The sequence below is a fragment of the Passer domesticus genome, chromosome 3, assembly GCF_036417665.1.
Source record: "Passer domesticus isolate bPasDom1 chromosome 3, bPasDom1.hap1, whole genome shotgun sequence".
NCBI classification, from domain to species: Eukaryota; Metazoa; Chordata; class Aves; order Passeriformes; family Passeridae; genus Passer; species Passer domesticus.
Window position 1 is genome coordinate 12,437,190 of NC_087476.1, and position 12,991 is coordinate 12,450,180.

Below are 12,991 nucleotides of genomic sequence, written 5' to 3' on the forward strand. Positions count from 1 at the left end.
GTGTCCTATGACTTATCCCATTGACTTAGTAGGGACCATGTGTCTTTCTTGTCTGAGTAAGCTGAGATTTAATTTCTTTCAAACTGGCAGTGTGACAGTGCAGACAACTTGATTCCACAGAAAAATTTCATGAAAACTCCCCATGGAGAGTTTGCACATAAAACCCTTTAAAACACCCCTCAAAAAAACCAAATCAAAGTATCTTTCTTTCTTCCTCATACTTTCTATGTCTTATACATACTTTAATGGGGAGTATTATGTTGAAAATACAGATGTATACATAAGCTCATCCTTGAGTTATTCTGGGGTATGTAATATAATTATCATGACCTTTCTTCTGTCGCTTTCTTGTGGATGGAGGAGTCTTTCCTCTCTTGCAAGTGCTCTCATTGCAGAGGGAAGCCCATCAGATTTCCTGCTCCTCTGTGTCCTCTGTAATCCTTGCCCTGCTGCTCCCACTGGAGAGCTCACCCCTGAGACATTCCCATGCTGGTGGGAGTGGAGGAGTGCAGAATGCTCCGGCTCCACCCTCTTCCAGAGGAAATGTCATGAGAAAATGTTTCCTTGAGGTCTTTGCTGTTAAAATGCTATGAGAATGCTTGCTATCAAGTGTGCATTTTTATGGCATTTTGACTGGAAGTAATGTGAGAATGTTCTTTCTCACATTATTTCTAGTAGAAATACCCTGAGAACACTGTTGTTTGTGATATTTCTACAAAATGTTCTTGGAGATTGGATGTGACTAAATTTGCCTTTGTAATCATGTTTTTTTTTCTTTCTTCCAGCTGAAATTTGGGCAGCATCTAATGTTCCTCTATTTTAAACATTTCTTTTATCATTAAGCTTTGTCCAGATTTGTGCCAAATGAAGCCTTTAGCTGAAATGGCTGATTTGTTTCTTTTGTGCCCTAAGACCTATCCAAACTGAATCAGAGGTTAAGAAACCAGATTAAACTCCACAGCAATTACAGTATTTATAGGATTTTCTTCTGAGATGAAGTTGTTTCGACTGCCCTTTCTGTTTCAATGTGGACCCACAATGGGGTTGAATAAAACTGTGGAGGAGTAGAGACCTGGAAAACAAAGACCACATACTGTAAAAAAGCCATTCTAATTAAATCAGAATGAAAACAGAAGAATGCCTTTGCTTTCAGAGAAACAAGTGACCTAGAGAACCTTATGACTTGGCAGTCTACACATTTCTTTTTGAAAGACAACTCACATCTTTTAAAGGAAATAAATCCTGGAAAAAATATAAGATGTGTCAAGCCAATCAGCTATTTATGCCATTTCCTCCGATCCTGATGTTGCCTTCATGAATTATGCACTTTCAGCTGCCACTACTCACATATGTGGGCCCTTGTGGCATGTTTCCCAGGACCAGCATGTGATTACAGATCATAAAAAATGAACATACACATTGCTCCTTCACTAAAGGCAGAGATGCACAGTTGCAAATGCTCCATGTTAGAAATGTCTCTTCTATTTGAAAAATAGCAGCTGTTATTAAAAACATCCATAGGTAGAATAGCTGAAGCCGTGAAAACAAATCACCATAAAGAATTAAGAAACAGATGCCCCTGAAGAATGGAATAGGTAAAGTAGCCACTAAGAGTTTTCCCATAGCCAGAAGGTGGTGCTGCATTGTAATGTAGTCACAGGGGGTCAGGTTTGCATCTTTGATAACTTATGCTGTTTGATTCACCTTTAAAAAGTGAAAGAGTAGAAGAGATTAAATCATCACAACTGCACTCTGGAGTAGTATTTAGCAGAGGTAAAATGAAGCATAGAATTTAGTTACTTATCTATTAATAGCCTGTGGTTGTGCTGGTGTGAGACTGGGTCTTTTAGTAGAAGCTTTAAGTTCTCTGTCTATTTCTTTTTTGCTGGTTTTATTAAACTCTCCTGCTTTCTTAACTCTTCTGTTTCATCTCAGGACACTGAACAACACAGAAGATACAGTCAACCACCTTGTGATGTGTTTCCTTGAAAAAATGTTTCTTCTGGTAACATATTGCATAATTTTAGCAAAGAAACTTTGAGCTTTTTCCTTTTGTTGAATAGAAGTTGAGATATTCAGCTCCAGGTAGACACTGTTGACGTCGATGAAACTCTGCAAGGCTGTGCCAGGTGAGGTGGTGCAAATTCCTTCTTTAACAGAAGGAGAGCAGAGCTGCTGTCACATCGTGTGTCTGCACAGAGGAGAGTGGTGCTGTGCACAGGATCCCAGGGATTCAGCTCAGGTAAGGCAACGTGGGCGCCTTGTCTGCTCAGTTGGGCTCTCTCACTCATGCTGCACCCTGGTCTGCATGGATGCATCTGCATTATTTAGGATCATGAATGAGCTTTTGAAACATACCTGGGTTGTTCCTTTTTCTACACCTTGCTCTGTGTTTTGGAATAGTCTTGTAGGGCAGATTCTGGTTGTCAGGAAATGGGTAGATGTGCTCTAGCAGCCCACCCTGTGCACTGCTGCTCCCAGGGACAGTCATGACACAGGATTTCTTCCTTCCTCCGTCCCTCTCTCCCTCTCTCCTCCTCCAAAATTCTGCAGGGTCAGGATTTAGGGCCCCAGCATGAAGTGTTTCTATCCTATAGATTCATTCCTATTGATCTGCTTTAGGAGCTGATATAGCTCACAGGTACCTCTGCATAGGCTAAGGGTCATATGGACAAATCCCATGTTCTCTGATAAGAAAGATATCCAAATTTGATGTGATTTTTTTTTTTAATGGGAAAAAAGTTAGTAAGAATTAGGCAGCTGCCTCATGGGAATAAAGTTTTGACTGAGAGGAAAATGACCCTGACCATCAGAGCAAATCATCTCAGGGACATGGAAAACTATTGCCAAGTAATGCCATTGTTGTTTGCATTACTGAGGCACATTGAAGCCATGGGCCAGCACTCACTTTTACTAACAAGTAAAAAAATGTGATTTTTTCACAGCAAGGGAATGAATCTGGAGGTTAAAATTTTCCATGGATTAAAGGAGAGACGCTGTAAGTTCATAGAATTGAAATCCACAGAGAATTAATGAGTGCGTAGAAACACATCCAGTTCAGGAAATCGCTGGGCTGAAAGTAGCTGGAGGCTGGGAGTGAGGGGGATGGGCAGATCGATTTGCCCTCCTCTTACTATTTTCTAATCACTACTTTAACAACTTCTATGACTGCTCTGGGGCAGATAAGAGCTGGTCCTCCCCCCTGAGATCAACCTCAGCCCCTTTCAGGCTTAGAGCTGAACACCTTCATCCTCCCAGTGCTTTCCAGAGAGTTGCCTGTGCAGCTCTCCTGAGCTCAGCTGTAGCAGCCTCTGTGCCATTGGGAACCAAAAGAGGATTTGGTCACCTGAACTTTCAGAAGAAAATTTTCCATCAACTTGCTATTAATTGGGGCTAATTTATCCTTGGCACGACCTTTCTGAGTGATGTCTACTCTCACATCAGCATGGAAGGTGTGATTATGCAGTGACTGAGATATGCTTATGTCAGCCATGGAGAGATTATCCAAAATGGAAATCCCTTTTCCACAGGAGATGCCACCTTTGCACTGTGCATAATGTCTTTGGCAGGTTGTAAAACATTTGCGGATTAACTGCTGATTTTTTCCTAAATTTGGGGTGCCAGAAAGCTGCTTCCAGTTTGGATACATACCAGTTGTTCCAATGGGGATTTTTAAGACATGCAAAAATGTACACAGATTTTGATACAGATTAAAAATAAAGACTATTTTCTTTCCTCTAACAAGGTCATGCAGTCCGACAAGCCTTATGTAGAATAACTTCATGAAAATTTTGATATTATTTGAGATTCGCATAGAAATCACTATGACTTCATTTTTGGTGATTTTTTTTCCATTTAACTATAATTCTCTCTCTATGTATATATACAATAGCTTTTAAAGTCACCAGATGCTTAATGACTGTTTTCAATTTAAAAAGTGGCCCATAGTGGATGGAATAGACCTAACCATTCCCAAAATCATGGAGTTTTATTGGCTTAAATAAAATTAATTTTGAATAACGAGGGGGAAAACTGAACCTTACTTTAACTTATATAATGAAAAAATAGAAAAAGTTATTTAAATAAAAAAGTTATTTAAAGCATCCAGAGATCTAAGACCTTTACAGGCAGAGATGTACAGCTTGGAGTAAGTGCTTGTGTGAAAGTTTCTTAAGCCCCATAATGGAAGTGGTGACAGACCTTAAATTAGTGCAATGCTACTGTACAATAATGTGTATTCTCAGTGCCATATGGTTGTGATATGCAGCAGTTTTCCTATGCTGATTATAAATTTGGATTGTCTGGCAGACATTACAGAAGGGAAAGACATCATTGATCATTTTATCTATCCACTCTGGGTCAACGAAAGATCATTGCTGCCAGTCTCAATTTCTGGTTTTTAATTATTTGCGTTACTGTAGTGTCCCAAATCCCCAGGCAGGTCAGCATCCCCTGTTCTGTGCATTACACACATCAGGGTAAGTGTTGCTTGTTTTGAAAATGCAGAGTGGCTAATGTGCAGATGTACTCAGAGACAAGCAGAAACTGAAGCAAAGTGACATGAAGCTAGATGTAAAGGCTACAAATTCTTTGCTGCTTCATTCTCTCTTCTTTTATTATAACCCAATTCTCTTGGTTTGCTTACCAGGTCACCTTAGCTGGCTGAAGGCTCACAGGCACCCCAGCAGTCTTGGTGTGTGGAGAAGCAGCTCCCTGTGAGCAAATGCAGAAACACAGGTAAAGTTGAGTCACTTGTCTGAGACAGCAGCAAGACAAAGCATCATAGGGAAAGAGGTGGAAAGGCAATGTCATGGCACAGAAAAGTGTGTAAAAACATTTGCAGAATTACTGGAAATTTGTCTATGCCATAAAATGGTCACATGGTAGAAACCCCACAACTAGTGGGAACCCGTGCCATTAAGTGCAGACTGTATGTGTGACACTGCACTGTACCACAGTGACCTGTCACTGTATTTCTTGACAGGGCTTATTAGCTTGGGCACAGCCCTGTCTGATGTGGGAACAGCGTGTCAGATGTGACCTGGCCCGGGTCCAGACAGCTCAGAGCATCCCTGCATCACACGCCCCAGCACACCAGCTCTGGGATTAACTCGGAGAGACCTCACTTGGATCTGTTTTAATTGGTCCATAAATGATAAGAAGTCCACATTGCTTCTCTTATCCAATCTCCAGTTTAATAAAAGAAGTTCTTTCTGATGATTAGGCAGGTCCTTTCCTTTTAAAAAAATATTTCATCCTAGTATAAATTAATTGCCCTCCAAATTCAGAAGAAAGTCCTTTGAAAAAGAGACATCCTGGCAGGGCAAACAGCCGTGTGTTTTGTTGCCATTTGGGGGGACTTGCACTGAAATCCCAGCCTTTGCTGCCTTTCTCCTGCTAAGGAAGAAGTACCTCATATCACAAACCAGCAGCCCCTCCAGGCAATTGCCATTTAAAGAGTGGCATTGATGGACTCTGTAAGGAGTCCTATTCAGTGCTCTCTGGCTTGGCAGCATGATGTCAGTGATGTGGGCGGCAAACGCCTGAATTTGCTTTGATGGTATTTGTGCTCTTTTTTTTCCATTTTTCACGAATGAGTGATTCATTTCTTTAAAACAATGTGTTTGGAAAGCCTGCCCCGCTAAGGAATTGTCTACGCAGTGGGGGAGGCTTGGAACATTGTATGTCCTCATGGAAGTACCAACAGGGGTTGTGCCAGATCCTTAGTGCAAGAGGTAACAGGGATGCTTGCATCAAAGCCAAAGCTTCGTGAATCAAAGGCGCTGACTCTCGAGCACAAGTGCCAGCATTTGGGCAGATAACCCAGCCCGTGCCAATTTAGGGTGAGAGAAATGCCCCAGACTAATCCTGTGTATCCAAAGAAATGCAACATAAACAAGTTTGAGTGTCCCACAGCCTTGAGGGTCTTAATTTATATATATTAAACAAAGAAGTAAGGGTAATGATGTAGGCTCATTTCCCAAACAAGAAAAAGCGGAAAAATTTCTGCTAAAAATTGGTGTAGCCTCATGTGGTTTGTTCTAAACACAGGGGAATTGGGAAAGGAGCACTGGAAGAAGAAACTGTGCATGTCAAATCACATGCTTTGCAAGTGGATTAAGTACAACATAAATGCTCATGTGGCAGGCAACCAGAAGCAGATTTTGGCCGGTGTGAGGGCTGTTGGATAATTCTGTGCCATCTCCTGTAGTAACAACTGACACTCCACATTCACCAGCAGCGTGATCCAGACTGCTTAGATTAGGCTAGGGCAAAATGTTATATGCAATGGAGAAAACAGGACACTCATGGAAAATCATCAATTATCCTATATGCATAGTGGAGCTGGAGGCAGCATTAGATTAAGGTCTAAAATCAGGGTCATGTCTGGATGTCACTCTCAATGAAATTCCTGGATTGGGCTGAAAATTACGTGTGTGTGCTCACTCAAAAAGAATCCCCTTCTGTTCAGAAGTGTGTAATCAAGAATTTCTTGCTCTCTTAAAAAGGTAGCTAAAAAACAAGGTGACTGCACAAGTTTCACATAACATTTTTGTGTTATAAAGAGAAGTGTGAACACAGCTTCAGACAAATACAAGTGTCTTAATAATTTAACAATCTTAATGACTTCTCATAAAAGTAAGCCAATGGGCAGGTGTTAAGTTCAGTATCAATATTGCTTTATTTCTGTTTAATGTGTCCTGGATAGAAGTGGATGTATATCCACTTCACAGCATAAACATGACCCGCATCATTATTAAAATGGTCTGCAAAATTCAGTAAGTCAGTGCTTAGATTCCATCTCAGTAACACATTTTGGAATGGTGAGTTTACAGAGACAATCTCATGAACTCTCTAATCCTGTAAGAGCAGAAAGCATCCTGTTCTCCTCCTCTCCTTCTCTCTCCCAGAAGATAACATGTGCAAGATGATGTCCACAACGGCTACTGTGCTCTCATTTTCCAACTCAGTTTTTCTGTTAGGTTCCTCAATCTCAGTGGTGCTCAATGAGAATAGAGAAAACATCATTTCTAAACATTCAAAAGCAGCTCCCCATTTGTCCTGCAGTTACACATACACCACAAAGTGAGTAAACACAAGGAAATGCTTTGAAATCAGACCCCCCACTTTTTTTTTGACTCTGCAACTTGGTACTCCATGTTCAGTGAGTAGATTTTTCCTTCTGGTTTTGACAATAAATGCCATTACAAATCTGAGAAACTTTCCTGGTGGAAAAATGGCACATACAAAAATTCATTTGATAACAATCATTTTGATAGGAATTCCCCAACTGGCCCCCTTAATTTACTTACAAAAGGATTTTGTATTCTCTAATATGGAGAACATTGGATTTTTTCACTTCAAATGCTATAGATATTATTTTGAGTAACAGTAGAAATATACTTTCAAGAGGAGGTATTCCTTGAATCATTCACTTCCTTGTGTCTTTTCACAATGTTGATGAAAAATGAAAACATCAAACATTCTGTAGAACCGAAATTTTGAAAAAAGTTTACTAAAAATTTTGTTTAAATAATATTGAACTGATATAATATTAAATATTGTCTTGAATATTTGTTTATTTAAAAAAAACAGTTTATTTTATATTTGTGATACTCTAAATCAAAACCAGAGTTCTTTCTTATTTTATAATAGTAGTAAATTTTAAAATCCCAGCATTAACAGATTCCTGACAAGCGTTTTTGGTTTTGTGGAACTGTGTTTTCTGGTAGAAATCAGCATAGCTCAAAAATTTTCAGTCAACTTTAGAATTATACATAAAGACAAGTGAGGCTGTAATTTTCAACCACTTGTGGAAATGAAAATCATCTGGATGCAATTGAAAGCTACTGAGATTTGGGTACCACGTCCCAGAGGATCCCTTGAAAACCCTGAAAGGGTGTCTCAAGCACAGTACATACTTGCTGCCTATTACTTTTTAAAAATTAAAAGTGTTGGAGGCACATGTCTAGAAAAACTTGAAGCACTGCAGTGCTGTAAAAGTCTTTAACTTCTAAGGAGCTGTGGAACAATAGTTTCTTTTGTTAGTCCTGATAGATTATTCCAATTAATAGGTAGTAGGAATTTCATTATATGTTATATGTTATGTGTTGGTGCTTTGTGATTTGTGCTACACACTTATATCTCAAAAAAAAACCCAAAAAACTAAAGAATCAAAGACAAACAATCATTTAAACCATGCCGTAGAATTTTATTGCAACTCTGAAATACTTTGAAATTTTATTTGAAGTTCAGAAAGTGATGTTAAGTCATCAAACGAGATTCCCTGCCTTTATATAACTGATTGTAATTCATTCTAAACTTCAGTTGTGTCTCCCTGCATACTAACTTCACAAACACAAAACTTCCCACTGCACTTTTATTCACAGGCTTGTCAATCAGGTGCTCACCGTTCCCTTAAAGTTTAAGCCTTATTAACCTACACACTGGATTTGACTGGTGATAGGCCACAACAAACAAAGAGCACCAACTCTCAGGTTCCAAATCCTGTCATCCTAGTTCAGAGGGTCCCTGCAACCCCCCTGTAAGAGATGAAAGGATCAGTCAAATGTCTGATTATTCAAACACACAGGCAATGAGGGCGCATTGTGGAAAAAAAAAAGTTAGTGGAGTCCCCTGCTGATTGAGATATCTTCTAAAAAAAATAAGTTGGTGCTGATCTTTGTATTCAGATAGCATTGGTTTCTACCCCAGGTCTTCATGGGTTATGTCAAATGCACACTGGGAACACCATGTGGAAGGTCTGGACTGAACATATATTTGGCAAATATTGTTAAATTGAATTCACCTCATGCCAGTGTTGCCCAGCTACAATAGGAAGTCAGCATGCCAGCTACTCCAGAGGAACTGAAAAACCACTGCAATTCTGGCAAGAGCAATTTTATTTCGTTCATTTTCATATGTAATTTCATATCTTAAGGCTTCAGTACAGGCATATATGTATGTCCTGATTTGGTATAGAAATTATTTTATTACAACAATTATGCTCATTAATGGCTTAGACATGTTGGTCAAATGTAATCCTGCTGACAAAGCATCACTCTATTTATCAGGATTTTCATTACTGTTAGTTAATATTAGAGAATTGCTGAGAGACCCCACTCAGGCATGGGACCCTGTACATAAAAGGCAATGGCCCTTTCATGTTCTGTAAGTACAAATCTAAATAATAACTATGAACTGTAGAATGCAAAGTAGAAGAGCTGAGGGAAAGAGAACAATCATGTTAATAAGGAAATCTGAAAGGTTTGGGCTTTTTTAGGATTATTTTTAAAAAAATCTTTGGTTTTTAACATGAGATAAATCAACAGAGCAAAAAGCAAGAAACTATGATCTACCATGAAGGCAAACTACAAAAACAGAATCTGACCTTAGATTTTCCCAAAAATATTTGCTTATATTTCTGCTTTCCTGCTCTTTTTTGTTTTGGTTTTCTCCTAAGTAAAGAATAATAATAACTGCAGGATTCCAACAACTGTTGAACCTCCATGAAACAACATTCAGCTTCTGACTGTAATGGCTTATGAGCTTCCCACTGAGCTAACTACCAGTTAGTAAAATGTAAATGACACAATAAACAGGGCTCATGAGAGGATCAGATCATACATGCATTTTTCTATAATACCTTTTGAGAAGGGGGAAACAAGTGCAGGTTATAGCTGAATAGTGCAGGGAGCACGTGGCAACAGGTCCTTTATTCTGTCTACCAAAGCAAACTTTTTTTCTTTTTCTGGGGAAAAAAAGGCATAATAAACTGGTGGGTGAAATACTTTTTTCACTGAAAAGCTAGTTCTCCATCTCAGAGTAATAGATTCAAAATCCAGATGGTTTTACCTACATATCTCAAGACAATAAAAGAAATTAGGGTAAATAAACAGTGACAAATATCCATCAGGATATCACTTCCTTGTAAAAAGTTGAGCATCCCACTCATACAATATTGTCTTCTTCTTGTGTCATAGTGGTATAAACCAGATTATTTAAAAATGTTTCATTTCATTTTTTTGGTATGATGCATCAGCTCTCAAAGTTATTAAAATGTGCATCTTTCACTTGTTTTCTGTAGTCATTAAATATCTTTGACCATTTCTTTAGAAAATGGTAATGCTAAGATTTTCATCTGTTTTCTGTGTCAGCTACATCTTAATACTTCTATCCTTTAAGAAGATTCCTGCCTATTCAATAAGCATGTTAAATAAAGGGTAAATGTATGAATAAACTCGTTCTTATATGATTCAGAAGCTCACAGCAAAAAAGCAACCAAGCATATACAAGTAATACGCTGTTCCTCAGGGAATACAATACTTGTACCATAGCTTTGGCTTTATGCTGCAGAGTTGGACTGAGCCTGAGAGATGAATGTAAAAGATAAAGAAGCATTGTAAGGTCAGTGACTGAGCTCCTCTTTTTGCTAATCGGCTTCCCTTGTTATCCATCCAATTTACTAGAAGGTTAACCTTTTCACTACTGCTAGAAATTAGCTAATTTTTTCCTCTTTTTTTAATGAAATGGCCACGGTAACAGATTGAAGTTGTTGTTGTTCTTACAGTTCTGTAACAGTAAATGAGATTAAAAACAAACAAACAAACAAACAAATAAAAATTCAGCAACTCAGCAGCATTTTTCCTCCAAAGAGCATTCAAATGCAAATGGGTTTACATGAAAAGAGGTACCAGGCCTTCATAGATAAAATATTTCAGGGAGATAGAGCTTCCAAGGCCATGGAAGGAATGCCAATGTCACGTATTAATTAAGAACAGATTTAAGATAGACTGACCTGGAATTTTCCAAAGGAACATACCACTGTTGAAAAATAATTTTCGTTTAAACTAGAACTTTATATAGAGATCCTGTTCGAAATGTCTTTTAATGTCTTTTAAATGCATAGAATATTTATTTCTATATACTCTAAATGTAAAATTCATTATTCAGTTGAAATGATTGCAAAAGTCAGTTAAAAAAAGCAGAATAGTTATATATAAGTAAACCAAAACTCATTATGTATCCACAAACTTTTAACTTTTCTTCTTGGATCAAGACAAAAAAAGTGAATTTGTTGAAAAAAGTGCAAAAGTTAGGTTTTTTTAAGTTGCATGCTATATCCCAAGGTAAAAATTAAAGGAAAAAAAATTAATCTGGATGGGTAACCCAAAGATGAGGGCTTTACCAGTTGAAAAATCAAGGTTCAGTGCTTACTTCCGTCACAAGATATTTTTGTGGCTTTTGCCCAGACAATTCATTCCATGTCCACCTGTCCTAAATTAATGAAAGCAGTTAAATCTCTAGGTCTCAGCACCATTTGTCCCCTATAAAAACACAAACAAGGAATCAGTACCTCTGCTCTAGAGCATACACAAAGGACTGTCCCAAAAACTGCCTTGAGATAACATAGCAGATGGAGACAGGTTCCTTAGGAAGTGCTGAACCAGGAGAAGAATTGGCCCAAAGTCACAAGGACTTTGAAGAGGCTGACAAGGAATGAAAGTCCCCAGAGGACCCACTCATTAGATATATCCCAGCTAAGGCTAATTTACACAGGTAGCACAAACTGTAACCACCCTGCACTGCAATTTATTGTATTAAGAAGAAGAAGAAGAAGAAGAAGAAGAAGAAGAAGAAGAAGAAGAAGAAGAAGAAGAAGAAGAAGAAGAAGAAGAAGAAGAAGAAGAAGAAGACGAAGAAGGTGATGTGTAAAATACATATTTTACTCAAACATCGTAGTTAGTAGTGGGACTCTCCTGATACCTCCTACCACAAAGGACCAATCTAGGGGTTAATGTCTTAAGTAAATATTAATTCTGTGGACACTATGGTGATAGAAGGGAGGGAGGGGAGTGCCTTAATTCAGAAGAAGATTGGGAAAAATGTCTATATTTTGTCTTTCTTAATATATATATATCAATGCAGAATATTAGGGAGGAGAACATATGAAAACACTTAAAATATGGTGGAGCAGAGGTGCAAGAGAAAACAAGAGAATTCAGGTCACCAGTGATTATGGGGCATATTAAGCAAATTCAGCTCTAAAGATGAAGGAATCGATGCAAGGACACCGAACACCATAGAAAAAGAAAATCTTAGTGGCTGTCCCATATTGAAAATTAAACTTTCAATGTTCTAAAAATGTGGTCTTAACACTTATAAGAATAATATGACTTATTCAATTAAAAAGATATATTTTCTATGAAAATATCCATGGGCATTTTGTGTGTCATATTCTATCTCAATGGTAAAAGAATAAAGTTGAGAACTTTTATGAAAATTAAAAAAACTGTTGGGCTTCAGTCATTCCATTGACTTGTCTTACAACCTCAGTCTATATATATTTATCCTTCTCTTTATCCTTCAATTCTTACTATAATACAAAACAACTTTTGGATTAATATCAGAAAAATCTTTATTCTTTGAGCCAGACTTGGTTTTAATTATTCTTCTTGGAATATTTTAAAATACTGATGGAAGGAAATGAGCTGTTGTGTCTTTTAGTCTCAAGAGTAATAAAAAAAATTGAATAGGTCTATTACTTATATACACTATTGTGAGTATAAAATATTTTTAAAAAGTTAAGTATTTGTAAGTTTGGTATCAAGTCAAGATCAAGATCCTTAGGCAGATGAAATGGGAAAAATCTTTGGTATAATGTTCAAATGAGATAAAAGGGAAGGATAGTGAAAAATTTTAGGAAAGTGTTCAGAAGTTTCAATTTAGGATCTTCACATTTAATAAATGTTCCCACTCACTCCAAGACATCATAAACCTAATCTGACCCTCTGTACCTTCTGAGTACACAAATTATTAATGAAGAAATAGTTGTTCTTTGCATAGTAAAAAATTTGCACCAGTTTTGGACTTTTAATTCCAAAGTGCAGCATTTAGGGGTTTCATTCTACCCTCAGTTAGGTATTGCAGGTGCTTGACATCTCTTAAGTACTGCAACTCATCATCTCAGTTTGGATCCCCAACAGTTTAG

General features: G+C 37.8%; 1 long non-coding RNA gene across 2 annotated transcripts in view; it reads left to right on the forward strand.

The window, feature by feature from the left end:
- Positions 1 to 639: 639 nt before the first annotated feature.
- The window catches only part of LOC135297907 (uncharacterized), a 129,104-nt gene continuing 116,752 nt past the window's right edge, over positions 640 to 12,991 (forward strand). Inside the window, exons 1-3 of one of the 2 annotated variants that reach the window (XR_010359835.1) lie at positions 640 to 2,242; positions 2,946 to 2,998; positions 4,649 to 4,845. This is a non-coding gene — a long non-coding RNA (uncharacterized LOC135297907). Of the gene's footprint in view, positions 2,243 to 2,945; positions 2,999 to 4,648; positions 4,846 to 12,991 lie in introns of those variants that run through there. The other variant, XR_010359836.1, reaches the window with a different exon arrangement.